The sequence below is a fragment of the Aegilops tauschii genome, chromosome 6, assembly GCF_002575655.3.
Source record: "Aegilops tauschii subsp. strangulata cultivar AL8/78 chromosome 6, Aet v6.0, whole genome shotgun sequence".
Taxonomy (NCBI): Eukaryota; Viridiplantae; Streptophyta; class Magnoliopsida; order Poales; family Poaceae; genus Aegilops; species Aegilops tauschii.
Window position 1 is genome coordinate 370317464 of NC_053040.3, and position 21026 is coordinate 370338489.

Below are 21026 nucleotides of genomic sequence, written 5' to 3' on the forward strand. Positions count from 1 at the left end.
AACGGGCAGGATGCCACCGGAGGAGCTCCGGCGACAACGACGCGCGGCGAAACGCTCGGCCGGGAGGAATCAGGAGGGACAAGAAGCAATCGAGAAGACGAGGCATGGGGAGGAATCGGGTGCTCACCACAAACACGTGGGCGTGCTTGGATTGCCGAGAGGTGGTCGGAGACGACCGGATGGCGCCGAAGACAGGAAGTGGCCGACGTCGGGGAAGAAGACCCTCGCGGCGTTGGCTCCCGGCATGAAGTAGAGTACGCACGGGAAGAAGAGGGACTTGGCGAATCTCCTGGACGAGGTGAGGAAGACGAAGACGAGGATCTTGACGCTCCCGAGGAAGAAGAGGGTGGCCACTGGAAGGATCAAGCCGAGCACGAGCTCAAACTCGACTTGGACATGGCGTCGGCTATGGCGTGGAGAGCTTACCTTCCGGCGGCTAGACAAGGAGGAGGGAGGAATGGAAGGAGGAGAGACCCTAGGGCACCGGGGCATGATTTATAGGAGGTAGGGAGGCTGTCCCGGCCATCAAATCAAGCCGGCTGCCGACGTGGAGGTCTGGATGTGCGCCGTACAGGAGGAGGACGAAGCTCCTGTGGAGATGGGCTGGTTGTGCGCTGTGGGCTGCAGTGAACATGTAAGATAGGTGGGCTGCGCTGGGCTTCTCTTCCTGCCTCAACTTCTTTTTCTTCTCCATTTTCTTCAGACAGAAACTTTGAGGAAAAGAAAGAAAGGGGTAGACAGGGAATTTGACAGAGATAAAAATATATTAGGCGTCCCGGAAACATGCACAGTTTGAATAAACTGGTTTGGGCATTTTTAAGGATATAAAAATAATTCAAGTTTGAATTAAATTCAAACTTGAGCCATTTTTGAACCCAACCAACACAATTCCAAAGGATCTGTAATTCGGCAGAGAGTGTGTAGGCATCATTTAGGATTTATAGGGATAGGTTGAACATTTTTCCGAATAGGGAAAATGCCACAAGAAAAATAAATGGAATAAAGAAGAAAGGAGAAGTTTGGATGGGATAGAAACTTGGGTGAATCCAAGTTGAAGTTGAGCAATAAGTAAAAGAGAAAGGATCAAGGACAAGAAGAAGGAGTTGTAATGCACATGAACAAGTAAAAGGAAGCAAGCACAACAATAATATGGAGACGAATGCATGATGCAAAATAATAATAATAATAAAACAAACATCACAAGCAAGCAAGCAATCATGAACATGATGGATGCAAATGCACATGGCAACATACATGAAGATGGAATGTACAAAATGAGAATAAAAGATAACACAAGCATGATGATGCAACAATTTATTATGACAATCATGGCAATCCATACATGGCAACAACAAAATAAATGGAAGGCAACTAGAGCATCGGTCTCGGGGCGTTACAGAGACAAACACTACATGAATGTTTTGGCTAATCAGCAGAAGAAACTTACCACAAGGAGGTCGTACATTGCCCTTGCCTGCATGTCATTCCGTGCCCTCTCCTCCTCCAACATCTTTGTCGTCCTCTCCTCCAACTCCCGCTGCCTCTCCGCCGCCTCCGACAGAAGTTTCTCCGTTCTATCTCTCTCACTCTGTATAGCAGCCTGCAACACCACTCCTCGTTAGCATTTGTAATCATTGATGGAAGCGCACACAATGTAATGGAGAAAGATAGCTGAGTACGTATAACTAACCTTCAAGGCGAGTTGGACTACCCGTTCACGAGGCCTTATCTCAGGAGCGGATCTCGACTGGCGCACCTTGATCTCCGGGAGAGTGCTAGGACAACGGATAAGTCCATCTCCAATGGCTATCGAGCCATGGGACCTCCCGCCACTAGCTATCATCACCAGCTCTGGATCAATGGGACCCTGGCTCGGGTTAAAGTCCTCCCCTTTCCTCGCCTTCCCTTCATCTCTATATTTCACGAGCTTGTCGTGGGAGGAGATGTTGGTGAAGTTGTTTGCATCATCGAGGTCAGACGGAGAGAATGCCTTGACTTTCTTGTAAGAGGTAGTATGGGCCATGGCATAGAGGTCGTACACCTCTGGCACCTTATCCGCCTTATTGTAGCGTGCCTGAAAGAGAGAAACAACGTAAATTAGTAATTAAAGGGCTCAAGCTAGCATGATGAATGAATTGCATGAATCATGAAGCAAACCGCATACCCAGTTCCGCCCGAACTGATATAAGTTGGAGCTGCCTTGATGGTGTGGCACACCTTCCATTTGGGCACGTTTGTTCTTGGCCGCGTTGTGGACGGCTAGCCATTCTTTTGAGCACCACTCATTGACCAACACCTCCCAACAATCCATCCGATCCGCACACCATCTCGGAGGCGCCTAAGTTAGCAAATAGAAACTTGAGCGCTACGGCTATGAATTACTAAATGAAGGAAGTAAGTACAAGGCCTTAAGAATTACCTTCATGTATTGATCCTTACTCAGGAACTTCTCCCGGCACGCCGGCTTGGGCTCCTTGATACCACGCAAGGCGTAGTAGTCTCGAACAGCCTGCACCCGAGCCTCGTGCCGTAAGTTCTGTAGTAGGCGCTTGCAGACGTTCTCGATAACATTTGCCGCCTCCTCCTCGTATCCCTCCTCACACCTGTAGAATGTCTGCAATCAAATGAGACAATATTGATTAGTACAATTAATAACTAGCTAGTTGAAGATTTTTAATTATGTAAAGGAGAAATTACCCAGAACTTTCTGATCACCACGTCTGCCCTCGTGTCGCACAAGACACCGTCGATAATCTCACCCAGCGGGGCCGGGGCAGCCAAGTAGTGCTCCCAGCTCAATCCAAGCTCTGGAAGCCGACCCTCACAACGCAACGTGACAAACCCCGGGAAGTTTTGCCGGCAAAGCACTCCAAGGACGGAGTTGGGCCGGCGGACCTTCTCATGGTGGTCCCAACCCCTGCAGCATGACAAGGCCAACGCATTAGATATTTGAAGAAACGTGAATACAGAAGGTACAAAAATAGTAAATTCACTTACCTCTCCCCATCAGGGAAAATCAACCACCTCTGCTCGCGGGTCGCCGGCATGGACGGGAGCCGTGTACAACCACGCTGGTAGACGGTGCCCCCTCCTCCTCAATATCAGTCGGCTCCCCGTCATCATCAGCATGGCCACTCGGCCCCTCAGGCTGATCCGGCCAGGTATGCCATCCAGATGTGTGCTTGTCCGGGGTCTCATGGGCCGAAGGCCCGTGGACCCAAGGCTCGTGGACCGGAGTCCGTGTAGCCTCCTCCTCGGACGAGTCCACCCTAGCAGTCACGTGCTCAGGTGAAACAGCTGGGGGTGGCGGCGAGGAAGGCACCCTAGCAGTCACGTGCTCAGGTGAAATAGCTGGGGGTGGCGGCGAGGAAGGCACCCTAGCAGTCACCCTACCTCCTCTCCCGCGACCACGTGCTCCAGCTCCTCTCTTCTTCCCTCCCTTTCCTCGTCCCCTGCTGGGCACCGCGGTTGATGAAGAAGGGCCCGGCGGTGTCGCCATACTGTCTAGCAACGCTCGGCGGATTTGTGCGGGTGGAATGGAAGACCTCCCACCACGCGCTGACGAAGAAGGGGCCTCGGAGCGCTCCGGACCAGCGCCCACCATCTTTCAACACCTGCCATGACAAAGAGTAAACAAAATTAATACAACATAAAAAAATACTGACATGAATAATAATATATGATGTTTTCATAAAAAAATCAAAAAATATATATGATGTTTAAATCTACCCAATCAACACAATTATATATGATGTTTCTCATAACAAAATCAAAAAATATATGACCTAACTCACAATTCACAAATATATATGACCCTGTCGGGGTGCTGTTTCGGGGTCGGGGTGTCGGGGTCGGGGTCGGGGTGTGGTGTTAGGGTGTCGGGGGTCGGGGTCGGGGTGTCGTGCCGGGGTGTCGGGGTGGCGTGTTGGGGTCGGGGTGCCGTGTCGGGGTCGGGGTGCTGTTTCGGGGTCTGGGTGTCGGGGGTCGGGGTGTCGGGGTCGGGGTGTGGTGTCAGGGTGTCGGGGGTCGGGGTCGGGGTGTCAGGGTGTCGGGGGTCGGGGTCGGGGTGTCGTGCCGGGGAGTCGGGGTGGCGTGTCGGGGTCGGGGTGCCGTGTCGGGGTCGGGGTGCTGTTTCGCGGTCGGGGTGTCGGGGGTCGGGGTGTCGGGGTGTCGGGGTCGGGGTGTGGTGTCAGGGTGTCGGGGGTCGGGGTGTCGGGGTGTGGTGTCAGGGTGTCGGGGGTCGGGGTCGGGGTGTCAGGCCGGGGTGTCGGGGTCGGGGTCGGGGTGTGGGTCGCGGTCGGGGCACGTGACAACCTTTTCTTCTTCTCTTCTTCTCCTCCTCCTCTTCCTCCTCCTCCTCTCCTCCTCCTCCTCTTCTTCTTCTTCTTCTTCTTCTTCTTCTTCTTCTTCTTCTTCTTCTTCTTTTTCTTTCTTTCTTCTTCTTCTTCTTCTTCTTCTTCTTCTTCTTCTTCTTCTTTTCTTTTCTTTCTTCTTCTCCCTCCTCCTCCTCCTCCTCCTCCACCTCTTCTTTCTTCTTCTTCTTCTTCTTCTTCTTCTTCTTCTTCTTCTTCTTCTTCTTCTTCTTCTTCTTCTTCTTCTTCTTCTTCTTCTTCTTTCTTCTTCTTCTTCTTCTTCTTTTCTTTCTCCTCCCTCCTCCTCTTCCTCCCTCCTCCTCCTCCTCCTTCTACTCTTCTTCTTCTTCTGAACTAAAACTAATACTAATCTAAAATAAACTAAACTAAAAATAAAAAACTAAACTAAAACTAAAACTAAAGTAAAACTATAACTAAAACTAGGGTTTAGGGTTTCCTCTTCCTCTTCTTTTCTTTCTTCTTCTCCCTCCTCCTCTTCCTCCCTTCTCCCCTCTTCTTCTTCTTCTTCTTCTTTTTCTTCTTCTTCCCCTTCTACATATTCTAGCACTAAAACTAAACTGAATCCAACACTAAATCTAACACTAACAATTAAACAGCAAAAAAAAAGAAAAAAAAAGAAAAAAATAAGTCACCAGTGCGGCGGCGACGGGGGCGACGGTGGCGCCGGGGCGGTGAGCAGCGGCGCCGAGCCGGTAGGGAGGCGGGGGCGATGGGTCCGCGGTGGCGCCGGGGCGACGGTGGCGCCGGGTTGTGGGCGGGTGGTGGGGGCGGCGGGGCGCCGGGGTGATGGGGGCGGCGGGGCGCCGGGGCGGTCGGGCGGCGAGGTGGTGGGGCGGCGGGGCGACGGGGCGGCGGGGTGGTGGGTCGACGGGGCAAGCGGCAGCGGGTGGCAGGGGTGGTGGCTGGTAGTGGGGGCGGCGGCGGGCGGCGGGGGCTGCTCTGGTCGTCGGGGAGGAGACAGGGAGAGAAACAGAGAGAAGGGGCGGGGTGGGGCTCGGCCTTTAGTTAGGTCACTTCTTTGCCGTCCGCCCCCCTTTGCCGTCCGCTTTGTTTCCTCTTTGTCGTCTGCTAGCAGACGGCAAAGAGGGGGGCCGTTAAGTTTTTTCCAATTAGCTCGTTTAGTGGGGCCAGCTCTCTCTTTGCCGTCAGCCAGCTGACGGCAAAGAATCTTTGTCGTCCGCTAGCGGAAGGCAAAGAAAAGGCTGATGGCAAAGACCTTATTTCCCATCAGCCTTTTCTTTGCCGTCCGTTTTCTATAAGCGGACGACAAAGAACTGGCAGACGGCAAATAAGCTAATTCCAGTAGTGTAATAAATCATACATATTTAGAGAGCAATTTTTTATTGCATGCAACAATGACAACTTACTTGAAGGATCTTACTCAATCCATAGGTAGGTATGGTGGACTCTCATGGAAAAACTGGGTTTAAGGGTATTTGGAAGCACAAGTAGTAGTATCTCTACTTGGTGCAAAGAATTGGCTAGCATGAGGGAGGAAGGCAAGCTCAACATGTTGGATGATCCATGACAATATACTTTATTTCGGATATAAGAAAGCATAACCCATTACGTTGTCTTCCTTGTCCAACATCAACTCTTTAGCATGTCATATTTTAATGAGTGCTCACAATCATAAAAGATGTCCAAGATAGTATATTTATATGTGGAACCTCTCTTTCCTTATTACTTCCTATTAATTGCAATGATGACCAAAGCTATGTTTGTCAACTTTCAACGACTTTTATGCATCATACTCTTTATATGTGAAGTCATTACTCTTCATAAGATCAATATGATCTCTTTATTTCTTTTATTTCTTTTTTTCTTTTATTCACTCAAGATCATAGCAAGATAATCAAGCCCTTGACTCAACACTAACCTTTATTATATATAGCTCACGGACTCGATTACACAGAAGGATCATAAAGCAAAACTCACAACTAGATCATACTAAACTTATTCTACTAGATCAAGATATTACTAAAAGGATCGAACTAAGAAATATGGTAAAGATAGGAGTGTGATGGTGATACGATACCGGGGCGCCTCCCCCAAGCTTGGCAGCTACCAAGGGGAGTGCCCATACCCATGTGATTATATCTCTTTCTTCGGAGGTGGCGATGATGGAGTTGTTGATCATGTTGGGTAGTCGCACATCGAGCGTAGGAGATCCTCCAATTTCTGGATAATGCCTTTGAGTGCGATGATATGTTCCTTCAACAAAATATTTTCACGTGTGAGATACTTGTTTTGTATATGAGCTAGCTCAATCATCCTGAAAGCTTCAATCTCAGTGGGGGTAAAGAGAGGTAGAAGGATGTCTTCTTCTTCTGCTACCGGCGCTTGATCCTCCTTGGCCTTCTTGATTCCTTCATCCTTGTTGATCTCCCCGGGTTCTTCTCTCTTCAGCTCCGTCTTCAGTAGCCAAGCATCATTGTCCTCATTGTTGGAGGCGGGGGGAAACGACATGATGCCTGGCCTTGACAACTCTGGCAGAAAACAGCTCAAAACGAAAATAGAGGATAATTGCGTGATACGGTGGTCAAAACCTTCGGGAGATTATATAATGAATTTTTTACCGACCAAAAGAAGTATCGTGCAAGAAAACAGAGTCAGGAGAGCACACGAGGTGCCCACGAGGCAGGGGGCGCCCCCAGGGGGGCAGGGCGCGCCTCCCACCCTCGTGGAAGCCTCGTGTCCTTCCCGGACTACTTCTTATTTTCCTATTTTCTTAAATATTCCAAAATGGAGAAAAATTGCCATTAGAACTGTCTTGGAGTTGGTTTACTTACCGTACCACATACCTATTCCTTTTCGGAGTCTGAAACGTTCTGGAAAGTGTCCCTTATGTACTCCTCCGGGGTTACGGTTTCAATAGCATTAGTTTCAACATTTATAGGATTACCTGAGATATAATGGTTGATTCTTTGACCGTTCACCACCTTTGGATTTGTGCCTTCAAAGTTGTTGATTTTTATGGCTCCGGAACGATAGACCTCCTCGATAACGTAAGGACCTTCCCATTTAGAGAGAAGTTTTCCTGCAAAAAATCTTAAACGAGAGTTCTATAGCAACACATAATCACCTACATTTAACTCACGCTTTTGTATCCTTTTGTCATGCCATCTTTTAAACTTTTCTTTAAATAGTTTGTCATTCTCATAGGCCTGGGTTCTCCATTCATCAAGTGAGCTAATGTCAAATAACCTCTTCTCACCGGCAAGTTTGAAATAATTGAGCTCTTTAATGGCCCAATATGCCTTATGTTCTAGTTCGAGAGGTAAGTGGCATGCTTTTCCATAAACCATTTTATACGGAGACATACCCATTGGATTTTTATATGCAGTTCTATAGGCCCATAATGCATCATCAAGTTTCTTGGACAAATTCTTTCTAGATCAATTAACAGTCTTTTGAAAAATTAATTTGAGCTCTCTATTACTCAATTCTACTTGACCACTAGACTGCGGGTGATAAGGAGATGCAATTCTATGATTAACTTCATATTTAGCAAGAATTTTACGAAAGGCACCATTAATAAAATGTGAACCACCATCAGTCATTAGATATCTAGGGACTCCAAACCTCGGAAAAATAACATCTTTAAGCATCTTAATAGAGGTGTTATGATCAACACTACTAGTTGGAAAGCTTCTACCCACTTAGTAACGTAATCAACAGAACTAAAATATGTGTATACCCATTAGAGGAAGGAAACGGTCCCATATAATCGAAGCCCCAAACATCAAATGGTTCAATAACAAGTGAATAATTCATGGGCATTTCCTGACGTCTACTAATATTATCGATTCTTTGACATTCATCACAAGACAAGACAAACTTACGAGCATCCTTAAAGAGAGTAGGCCAATAAAAACCGGATTGCAATACCTTATGTGCAGTTCTATCTCCAGCGTGGTGCCCTCCATAAGCCTCGGAGCGACACTTGCGTAGGATCTGTTCATGTTCATGCTCAGGTATACAATGCCTAATAACACCATCTACTCCTTCTGTATAAAGGTGTGGGTCATCCTAGAAGTAATGTCTCAAATCATAGAAAAACTTTTTCTTTTGCTGGTATGTGAAACTAGGTGGTATAAATTTAGCAACAATGTAATTAGCATAATCAGCATACCATGGAGCAGTACGAGAAGCATTTATGACAGCTAATTGTTCATCAGGAAAGCTATCATCACTAGGTAGTGGGTCATCAAGAACATTCTCTAACCTAGACAAGTTGTCTGCAACGGGGTTCTCAGCTCCCTTTCTATCAATAATATGCAAATCAAATTCTTGTAGTAGGAGAACCCATCTAATTAGTCTAGGTTTAGCATCTTTCTTTTCTATAAGATATTTAATAGCAGCATGATCAGTGTGAATATTTACTTCAGAATCAACAATATAAGGTCTGAACTTATCACAAGCAAATACAACTGCTAAAAATTCTTTTTTAGTAGTAGCATAATTTCTCTGGGCACTATCTAGAGTTTTACTAGCATATTGGATAACATTTAGCTTCTTATCAACTCTTTGTCCTAGAACAACACCTACAGCATAATCGCTAGCATCACACATAATTTTGAAGGGTAAATTCCAATCAGGTGGCTGAACGATAGGTGCAGAAATCAAAGCTTTCTTAAGTATTTCAAATGCTTCTACACAATCATAATCAAAGACAAAAGGTATATCTTTTTGTAATAGATTAGTCAGAGTCCGAGAAATTTTTGAGAAGTCCTTAATGAACCTCCTATAAAAACCGGCATGACCAAGAAAACTTCTTATACCTTTGATGTCCTTAGGACACGACATCTTTTCAATAGCATCAACTTTAGCTTTATCAACTTTAATACCTCTTTCAGAAATTTTATCTCCCAAGACAATGCCTTCATTAACCATAAAGTGGCATTTCTCCGAATTCAAGACAAGATTTGTTTCTTCACATCTCTGTAAAACTCGATCAAGGTTGCTCAAGCAATCATCAAAAGAGGATCCATAAACGGAGAAATCATCCATGAAAACCTCACAAATCTTTCCACAAAAGTCAGAGAATATAGCCATCATGCATCTTTGAAAGGTAGCAGGTGCATTACATAAACCAAAAGGCATACATCTATAAGCAAAAGTACCGAAAGGGCAAGTAAAAGTGGTCTTTTCTTGATCCTCAGCTGAGACAGGTATTTGACAGAAACTAGAGTAACCATCTAGAAAGCAAAAATGTGTATGTTTGGATAATCTTTCTAGCATTTGATCAATAAAAGGCAAGGGGTAATGATCTTTTTTAGTAGCTTTATTTAATTTGCGGAAATCAATTACCATCCTATAACCTGTAATAATTCTTTGCGGGATCAATTCATATTTATCATTAGGAACGACAGTAATACCTCCCTTCTTAGGGACACAATGGATAGGACTTACCCACTGACTATCAGCAATGGCATAAATTATACCTGCCTCAAGGAGCTTTAATATTTCCTTTCTTATCACTTCTTTCATCTTAGGATTTAGCCGTCATTCGTGATCAATAACTGGTTTGGCGTCTTTCTCCAAATTTATTTTGTGTTGACATAGAGTGGGACTAATGCCCTTAAGATCATCAAGAGTATATCCAATAGCAGCACGGTGCTTCTTCAGAGTTTTCAATAATTTCTCTTCCTCCTTCTCTGAAAGGTTGGCACTAATAATAACAGGATATATCTTCTTTTCATCAAGATAAGCATATTTAAGAGTATCAGGTAATGGTTTAAGCTCAAACACGGGATCACCCTTGGGTGGAGGAGGATCCCCTAGGATTTCAACAGGCAAGTTGTGTTTCAGAATAGGTCCCTGTTTAAAGAATACTTCATCTATTTCCCTTCTTTCATTCATGAACATATCATTTTCATGGTCAAGCAAATATTGTTCTAAAGGATCATTAGGAGGCACGGCAATAGAAGCAACACCAATAATTTCATGCTTACTAGGAAATTCCTCATCACGGGGTTGTCTATGAAATTTAGCAAAATTAAACTCATGAGTCATATCCCCTAAACCAATAGTAACAACATCCTTTTCGCAGTCTATCCTAGCATTAACAGTGTTCAAGAAGGGTCTACCAAATATAATGGGACAAAAGCTATCTTGTGGGGAACCAAGAACAAGAAAATCAGCAGGATATTTAACCTTCCCACACAAGACTTCAACATCTCTAACAATCCCAATCGGTGATATAGTATCTCTATTGGCAAGCTTAATTGTAACATCTCTAACAATATCATGCATAATTTCTTCGTATAAAGAATGAGGTATTGCACTAGCACTAGAACCCATATCACATAAGCCATGATAACAATGATCTCCTATTTTAACAGAAATAACAGGCATGCCTACAACAGGTCTATGTTTATCTTTAGCATCAGGTTTAGCAATTCTAGCAGTTTCCTCATAGAAATAAATAACACGCCCATCAATATTATCAGCCAAGAGATCTTTAACCATAGCAATATTAGGTTCAACTTTAATTTGTTCAGCGGGTTTGGGTGTCCTAATATTACTTTTGTTGACTACAGTTGAAGCTTTAGCATGATCCTTTATTCTAATAGGGAAAGGTGGTTTCTCAACGTAAGCAGTAGGAACAGTAGGATCATTATAAGTGATAGTCTTTTCTTCAACTTTAATAGGTGCAACTACTTTTACTTCAATGGGAGGATTATATTTAAACCACTTCTCCTTAGGGAGATCAACATGAGTAGCAAATGATTCACAGAAAGAAGCTACTATCTCAGAGTCAAGTCCATATTTAGTGCTAAATTCACGAAAAACATCGGTATCCATAAAAGATTTAACACAATCAAACTTAGGTGTTATACCTGACTCCTTACCTTTGTCGAGGTCCCAATCGTCAGAGTTACGTTTAATTCTTTCCAATAAATCCCATTTTAATTCAATAGTCTTCATCATAAAAGAGCCAGTACAAGAAGTATCGAGCATGGAGCGACTATTGAGAGAAAGCCGAGCATAAAATTTTTGAATAATCATTTCTCTTGAGAGCTCATGATTGGGGCATGAATATAACATTGACTTAAGCCTCCCCCAAGCTTTAGCGATGCTTTCCCGTTCGCGAGGCCAAAAATTATATATATAATTACGATCACGATGAACAAGATGCATAGGATAAAACTTCTGATGAAATTCCAATTTCAATCGGTTGTAGTTCCATGATCCCATATCATCACATAGCCTATACCATGTCAATGCCTCTCCCTTGAAAGATAAAGGGAAGACCTTCTTCTTGATAACATCCTTGGGCATACCTGGAAGCTTAAATAATCCACAGACTTCATCCACATAGATTAGGTGTAAATCGGGATGCAATGTTCCATCTCCCGTAAAAGGATTAGCTAGCAGTTTCTCTACCATACCCGAAGGAATTTCAAAGTTAACATTTTCAGTAGGTTCAGCAGGTGGAGGAGCAACTCTTGGCTCTACTGGTCGGGGTGAAGATACCCCGAACAAGCCCCTCAGCGGATTACTTTCCATAGTAACAAGTGACAGTAAATTTCAGCACACTATATACATTTTTCCTTACCAAATTCCACCTACCAAAGGCGCTTCACTCCCCAGCAACGGCACCAGAAAAAGAGTCTTGATGACCCACAAGTATAGGGGATCTATCATAGTCCTTCCGATAAGTAAGAGTGTCGAACCCAACGAGGAGCAGAAGGAAATGACAAGCGATTTTCAGTAAGGTATTCTCTGCAAGCACTGAAATTGTCGGTAATAGATAGTTTCGTGATAAGGTAATTTGTAACGGGTAACAAGTAATGAAAGTAAATAAGGTGCAGCAAGATGGCCCAATCCTTTTTGTAGCAAAGGACAAGCCTGGACAAACTCTTATATAGAGAAAAACGCCCCCGAGGACACATGGGAATTGTCGTCAAGCTAGTTTTCATCACGCTCATATGATTCGCGTTCGTTACTTTGATAATTTGATATGTGGGTGGACCGGTGCTTGGGTGCTGCCCTTCCTTGGACAAGCATCCCACTTATGATTAACCTCTATTGCAAGTATCCGCAACTACAAAAGAAGTATTAAGGTAAACTTTACCATAGCATGAAACATATGGATCCGAATCAGCCCCTTACGAAGCAACTCATAAACTAGGGTTTAAGCTTCTGTCACTCTAGCAACCCATCATCTACTTATTACTTCCCAATGCCTTCCTCTAGGCCCAAACAATGGTGAAGTGTCATGTAGTCGACGTTCACATAACACCACTATAGGAAAGACAACATACATCTCATCAAAATATCGAACGAATACCAAATTCACATGACTACTTATAGCAAGACTTCTCCCATGTCCTCAGGAACAAACTTAACTACTGACAAATCATATTCATGTTCATAATCAGAGGGGTATTAATATGCATAAAGGATCTGAACATATGATCTTCCACCAAATAAACCAACTAGCATCAACTACAAGGAGTTATCAACACTACTAGTAACCCACAGGTACCAATCTGAGGCTTTGGGACAAAGATTGGATACAAGAGATGAACCAGGGTTTTATATAAGATGGTGTTGGTGAAGATGTTGATGAAGATTGACCCCCTCCCGATGAGAGGATCGTTGGTGATGACGATGGTGATGATTTCCCCCTCCCCGAGGGAAGTTTCCCCGGCAGAACAGCTCTGCCGGAGCCCTAGATTGGTTCCGCCAAGGTTCCGCCTCGTGGCGGCGGTGTTTCGTTCCGCAAGGTTGCTTCTGATTTTTTCCAGGGTAAAAGACTTCATATAGCAGAAGATGGGCACCGGAGGCCTGCCAGGGGGACCACGAGGCAGGGGGGCGCGCCCCCACCCTTGTGGCCAGGGTGTGGGCCCCCTCTGGTACTTTCTTCGCTCAGTATTTTTTATTAATTCCAAAAATAACTTCCATGGAGTTTCAGGACTTTTGGAGTTGTGCAGAATAGGTCTCTAATATTTGCTCCTTTTCCAGCCCAGAATTCCAGCTACCGGCATTCTCCCTCTTCATGTAAACCTTGTAAAATAAGAGAGAATAGGCATAAGTATTGTGACATAATGTGAAATAATAGCCCATAAGGCAATAAATATAGATATAAAAGCATGATGCAAAATGGACATACCAATAGGGAGCCCTGATGCATACAGTTGTCCCTATATAACCGTTTCTGATATCTCGAATATTCCAAACGCTTCATCCTTGCTACTCGTTTGTGCTCGCATTGTCATCACAGTCGGAGTTTTGTGGTTCTTCCTAAAACCAGGCAGATTCCAGGCACGGGAGTTTTCCAGGCAGATTCTTGGCACGAGAGTTTTACGATGCCTGACACATCACAAGCCGTTCATGATTATAAACCGTGTACGATGGGTAGACAATCACACACATTTAGTTTTCCTGCACTGTATGTGATAGTGTCTGACATCACACATGCTTTGCAAACGGCAACTATGTGCATGCTTGCACACATTTCCTCTCTGTGAACCATCTTGGATTATGGTGTATATCGCAAACGTTTGTGTTTTACCAACCGTGTGTGCCGTAATGACCTGCACAACATAATTTCGCCCTAATTTAGTTTCTGCTATTTAATATTGTACCTAATTTAAACTTGAAAGTAGGCTATAGCTTTATTCATATCCATCAGGTTCAAACAACCAATGCATTATTCGATTCACAGGTACATACGTTTAAGAATTACATAAGCACCAAATAAAGAATGATGTACCAGGGTTCTATACTTGTACTATTAGAGATGGTAAAGAAAGAGGCGACAGACATTCCACTTGCTGAACAAGGTGAAGCGGAATGGCCCTATTGTGCTCTCCTGGATGCAGAAGGAATGCAGGACTCTAGCCCAACCCCTTGTGATGGCCGGCCGCCAATCATGTAGTTTGAGAGGTAATCTTGATTAAACTGCTTCAGGATCCACTGCAAAATAAAAAAGATTCATATATTGTCATTTAACACAACTCATTACGGGCAGTAAAAAGAAGGCTACAGGGTTCTTACTTACCATCCTGCAGTTCACTGTTGTCTTGCATAAAGTGTAAACAAATAGTTCGATTGACATCTTTTGACCCATTTTAATAACAATCTTTATCAGTTTCCTCACTTGATGCTGGTTCATGAATATCCCATTGCCCCATACGCAGAAAGGGTCGAAGTGTGGATCTTTGGCAATGATATATGTACCTAAAAGCACCAAGTTAATATTAGAAGCTAAACAACAATTGAGAAATGATGTAGTACAACACTCCATCCATCCCATTATATAAGATTTTATTACATGTATATCTAGACATCATCAGAACATTAAGGTAACACGCTTCCTTGTTGCCATGTAGCCTCGGATTGCATATTTAGTCATTCAGTACAATGCATGTTGCTAAACAACAATTGAAAAACGAAAAGGCATGTTAACTGCAATATCCTTAACAGCAACCAAATATCGTAATTCATAGTGGTATTGTTGAAACTGTTATTGATGAAATTGAATTGCACGGCAAATAGTTGCACATATAGAGCATCACATTGTGAAGAACTGAAATAAACAAGTCATAAGGACATCTCTAGGCGATCCTTAAAAAGTTAAAGGACTAAAACCCTTAGTGGATATATATACTCCAGGAATTTTTGGCCTTTTCTAGTCGATCCCCTAAACTAAAGGTTGTAAACTTCAATTTGATCAAGTTCAAAGCAGGTCCAACCGAAAGTAGCATGCATTCAAACATAAACATAGATAGTTTTGCATAACCGAACATAAAACATATATTTAAACTAAGCTAAACTACTTCCGGTCGAAGTAGAGGTCGAGCCAATCCTTCCTCGTCATGTACAGTGTGCCGCGAGCCGGGTCCGGGCCAGTACCGTCGTCGGGGTCATTGGGGAAGGCACTCCTCCACTCGTCGACGTTGATCTCTTCGTCCTCGGGGCCCACCTCGACGCCCTCCACCCCGCCGTCGCCGCCGCCTTCGACCTCGTCATCAGAGGAGAGCGTGATAACCTCACCGCCCTCCGTGCCATTGTCCTCGCCGCCTTCGACCTCGTCATCGGAAGAGAGCGTGATAACCTTGCCGCCCTCCACACCGGCAAAGATCGCCCGCTCCGCCTCCCCGAGCTCCAGGTGCTGCTAGCGGAGCTCTTGCATGTAGGCCTCGGCGGCGGCCTCGGCCTCGAGGCGCTCCCACGCCTCACGGTCCTCCCGCGCCATAGCCGAGCTCACCACCCCTCACTCCGGCAGAACGAGGTGGACCGGACGTGTGCCGAAGGGGAAATTGAGCCTAGCCGCCGCGCCATGGTAGTGGACCTGCCAGCGGTCGTACTCCATGGCCGCGAGCTCGGCCGTGTGGAAGCTACCGAGCCACCGGCGGGTGTGGGTCTCTCGATCTGTAATCTAGGCGACCCACGTCCCCCACTGCCACTGCCGGACCTTGAGGTAGGACTTCGTCAGCTGCCGGGTCTGAGGAAGGACGGGGAAGTCCTCGAACCGGCGTAAGGGCGTGGCGGCGGGCGGATCGGGGGACCGGCGACGGCGGATTGGGCCCGCGGAGGACGATGGGGACACCTCGGCGGCCACCTCACCAGTGTTGGGCGAAAAGGTCGCGATAAACGTCTTTTTGGCCATTGGCTCCTCGAGCTCCCCGGCACACGGGTAGAGGTTGAGGATGGAGGCGCCGGCGATAGCGGCGACCTACCACTGGTTTCGAGGGTTGTGTGTGTCTGTGTGAGCGAAGGTTTTGGGGTGTGTATGGAGGGGGGCAAGGTTTTGTTTGGGGAAATACTGCGGCAACTGAAAATTTTACTAGGCGGGAGTAACAAGGTGGGGCTACTGAAAATTTGGATCAAGGGCGAGTAGATATTTTTGAGATTGCAAGGAATGCAGAGGCGGGAGTAAAATGCCGGGGCTACTGAAAATTTGAATCAAGGGACTGAAGCAGAGCGGGAGTAACAGACATAGCACACGGTCCGCACATACTAATCGTGTGCTATCAAACATTAAAATCTTCCATGCGGTAGATATTTTTGAGATTGTGAGGGATGCACATGCGGGAGTTTTGGGGAGTGAGCTAGTGTGCTTGACACGCCGGCTGTGGACTGTAGCTGACGCACCTTCTCGCGTAAGCCATAGGCGTACTATACCGTTGGAAATATGCCCTAGAGGCAATAATAAATGGTTATTATTATATTTCTTTGTTCATGATAATTGTCTATTGTTCATGCTATAATTGTGTTATCCGGAAATCGTAATACATGTGTGAATATATAGACCACAATGTGTCCCTAGTAAGCCTCTAGTTGACTAGCTCGTTGATCAACAGATAGTCATGGTTTCCTGACTATGGACATTGGATGTCATTGACAACGGGATCACATCATTAGGAGAATGATGTGATGGACAAGACCCAATCCTAAGCATAGCATAAAAGATCGTGTAGTTTCGTTTGCTAGAGCTTTTCCAATGTCAAGTATCTTTTCCTTAGACCATGAGATCGTGTAACTCCTGGATACCGTAGGAGTGCTTTGGGTGCACCAAACGTCACAACGTAACTGGGTGACTATAAAGGTACACTACGGGTATCTCTGAAAGTGTCTGTTGGGTTGGCACGGATCGAGACTGGGATTTGTCACTCCGTGTGACGGAGAGGTATCTCTGGGCCCACTCGGTAGTGCATCATCATAATGAGCTCAATGTGACTAAGGAGTTAGTCATGGGATCATGCATTACGGTACAAGTAAAGAGACTTGCTGGTAACGAGATTGAACAAGGTATTGGGATACCGACGATCGAATCTCGGGCAAGTAACATACCGATTGACAAAGGGAATTGTATACGGGATTGATTGAATCCTCGACATCGTGGTTCATCCGATGAGATCATCGTGGAACATGTGGGAGCCAACATGGGTATCCAGATCCCGCTGTTGGTTATTGACCGAAGAGGCGTCTCGGTCATGTCTGCATGTCTCCCGAACCCGTAGGGTCTACACACTTAAGGTTCGGTGACGCTAGGGTTGTAGAGATATGAGTATGCGGAAACCCGAAAGTTGTTCGGAGTCCCGGATGAGATCCCGGACGTCAAAAGGAGTTTCGGAATGGTCCGGAGGTGAAGAATTATATATAGGAAGTCCAGTTTCGGCCACCGGGAAAGTTTCAGGGGTTATCGGTATTGTACCGGGACCACCGGAAGGGTCCCGGGGGTCCACCGGATGGGGCCACCTATCCCGGAGGGCCCCGTGGGCTGAAGTGGGAAGGGAACCAGCCCTTAGTGGGCTGGGGCGCCCCCCCATGGGCCTCCCCCTGCGCCTAGGGTTGGAAACCCTAGGGTGGGGGGCGCCCCACTTGGCTTGGGGGGGAAGCCACCCCCCTTCCCCCTTGGCCGTCGCCCCTCCTTGGAGATCCCATCTCCCAGGGCCGGCGCCCCCCCAGGGGTCCTATAAATAGTGGGGGGGAGGGAGGGCAGCAACACCACAGCCCCTGGCGCCTCCCTCTCCCCCTGCAACACCTCTCCCTCCCGCTAGTGCTTGGCGAAGCCCTGCCGGGATCCCGCTACATCCACCACCACGCCGTCGTGCTGCTGGATCTCCATCAACCTCTCCTTCCCCCTTGCTGGATCAAGAAGGAGGAGACGTCGCTGCTTCGTACGTGTGTTGAACGCGGAGGTGCCGTCCGTTCGGCACTCGGTCATCGGTGATTTGGATCACGGCGAGTACGACTCCATCAACCTCGTTCATTGGAACGCTTCCGCTCGCGATCTACAAGGGTATGTAGATGCTCTCCTTTCCCCTCGTTGCTAGTATACTCCATAGATGGATCTTGGTGATGCGTAGGAAATTTTAAAATTCTGCTACGATCCCCAACATATACACCGACGGTGCTCCAAGATATTTTGTACTACATCTCACTCGGTTGGTGATAATAAACTGTGTGGGATCTACTTGATTTGAATTAGAAAATGGGGTCACAGCGGCAATGGACGCTGTTTGAATTGCTAGACCTTTTATATACAGTGAACATGCAACTATATGTGTGTCGTAAAGGAATTGGAATTATTCAGGGTTCGTTTGGACATTTTATACAATAAACTGGTTTTCTAGCCATTTCACGTGCACAATTCAAAATTAAACTACATGCACACGCTCCGGTGCATACAAATTGGTTGAAAAATCAAATCTATGTCCTTTAGTGCATGCTTAGGTCCCATGCAAGAAATGGGAATGAATTTTTCGGGGTTCGTTTGGCCTTTTTTATACATTAACTGGGTTTCCTAGGCATTTCATGTGCATAATTCAAATTTGAACTACAAGCACATGCTCCAATGCAACAAAGTTGGTTGAAAAATTACATGTGTTTCCTTGCGTGAATTTCTAGGTCCCATGCAAGAGATGGGAATGAATTTCAAACACCAGGGCACTGTTGATTGCCGGGCAAACGTTGAGATACCTGGTTTTTAAATTCTAGTAAATCCAAAACTTGTCTGAAATTCATGAAACTTGGCATGCTATCATGGAGTGGCATCAACATGCCGTGGTGAAAATTTTGTCCCATTTGGGGCAGGTTTGGGTATAAGCTTCTCACAAACCAGAGCTTCTCACAAACCAGAGCTTCTCACAACAAGCATGATGGTTTCGATAGGGAACGTACCACCTTTGGGGACAAGACGACATCCGTTGCCTCTTATTGCTTTCAAAAAATTTCTAGTGTCAACATAGAACAACAGGAGTGTTGTGTTTAATCTTGGAATTTTTCGGGGTTCGTTTGGCCTTTTTTATACATTAACTGGGTTTTGTAGGCATTTTATGTGCATAATTCAAATTTGAACTACAAGCACATGCTCCAATGCACTAAAGTTGGTTGAAAAATCACATGTGTGTCCTTGGGTGAATTTCTAGGTCCCGTGCAAGATATTGGAATGAAATTCAAACACCAGGGCACTGTTGATTGCCGGCAAAACATTGAGATGCATGGTTTTTAAATTCTAGTTAATCCAAAACTCGTCTGAAATTCATGAAACTTGGCATGCTATCATGGAGCGGCATCAACATGCCGTGGTAAAAAATTTGTCCCATTTGGGGCAGGTTCGGGTATAAGCTTCTCACAAACCAGAGCTTCTCACAACAAACATGATGGTTTCGATAGGGAACGTCCCACCTTTGGGGACAAAACGATATCCATTGCCTCTTATTGCTTTCAATTTTTTTCCCGTGTCAACATAGAACAACGGGAGTGTTGTGTCAATTTTTGGGATTTTTCGGGGTTCGTTTGGACATTTTTATGCATTAACTGAGTTTTCAATGCATTTATGTGCATAATTCAAATTTGAACTACATGCACATGCTCCAGTGCATATAAATTGGTTGAAAAATCAAATCTGTGTCCTTGGGTGCATGCTTAGGTCCCATGCAAGAAATGGGAATGAATTTCAAACACCAGGGCACCGTTGATTGCCGGCAAAACAATGAGATGCTTGGTTTTTAAATTATAGTAAATCCAAAACTCGTCTGAAATTCATGAAACTTGGCATGCTATCATGGAGCGGCATAAACATGTCGTGGTAAAAAAATTGTCCCATTTGGGGCAGGTTTGGGTATATGCTTCTCACAACAAGCATGATGGTTTCGAAAGGGAACGTACCACCTTTGGGGACGGGACGATACCTGTTGCCTCCTATTGCTTTCAAAAAAATTCTAGTGTCAACAGAGAACAACATGAGTGTTGTGTTTAATCTTGGAATTTTTCAGGGTTCGTTTGGCCTTTTTTATACATTAACTGGGTTTTGTAGGCATTTTATGTGCATATTTCAAATTTGAACTACAAGCACATGCTGCAATGCACCAAAGTTGGTTGAAAAATCACATGTGTGTCCTAGGATGAATTTCTAGGTCCCATGCAAGAGATTGGAATGAAATTCAAACACCGGGGCACTATTGATTGCCGAAAAAACGTTGAGATACCTGGTTTTTAAATTCTAGTAAATCCAAAACTCGTCTGAAATTCATGTAACTTGGCATGCTATCATGGAGGGGCATCAACATGCCGTGGTAAAAAAAAAGTCCCATTTGGGGCAGGTTTGGGTATATGCTTCTCACAAACCAGAGCTTCTCACAACAAGCATGATGGTTTCGATAGGGAATGTACCACCTTTGGGGACGGGACGATATCCGTTGCCTCTTATTGCTTTCAAAAAAATTCTAGTGTCAACATAGAACAACAGGAGTGTTGTGTTTAATCTTGGAATTTTTCAGGGTTCGTTTGGCCCTTTTTATACATTAACTGGGTTTTGTAGGCATTTTATGTGCATAATTCAAATTTGAACTACAAGCACATGCTCCAATGCACCAAAGTTGGTTGAAAAATCACATGTGTGTCCCAGGGTGAATTTCTAGGTCCCATGCAAGAGATTGGAATGAAATTCAAACACCAGGGCACTGTTGATTGCCGGCAAAACGTTGAGATGCCTGGTTTTTAAATTCTAGTAAATCCAAAACTCGTCTGAAATTCATGAAACTTGGCATGCTATCATGGAGCGGCATCAACATGCCATGGTAAAAAAATTGTCCCATTTGAGGCAGGTTTGGGTATAAACTTCTCACAACAAGCATGATGGTTTCGATAGGGAACGTCCCACCTTTGGGGACGAAACGATATCCATTG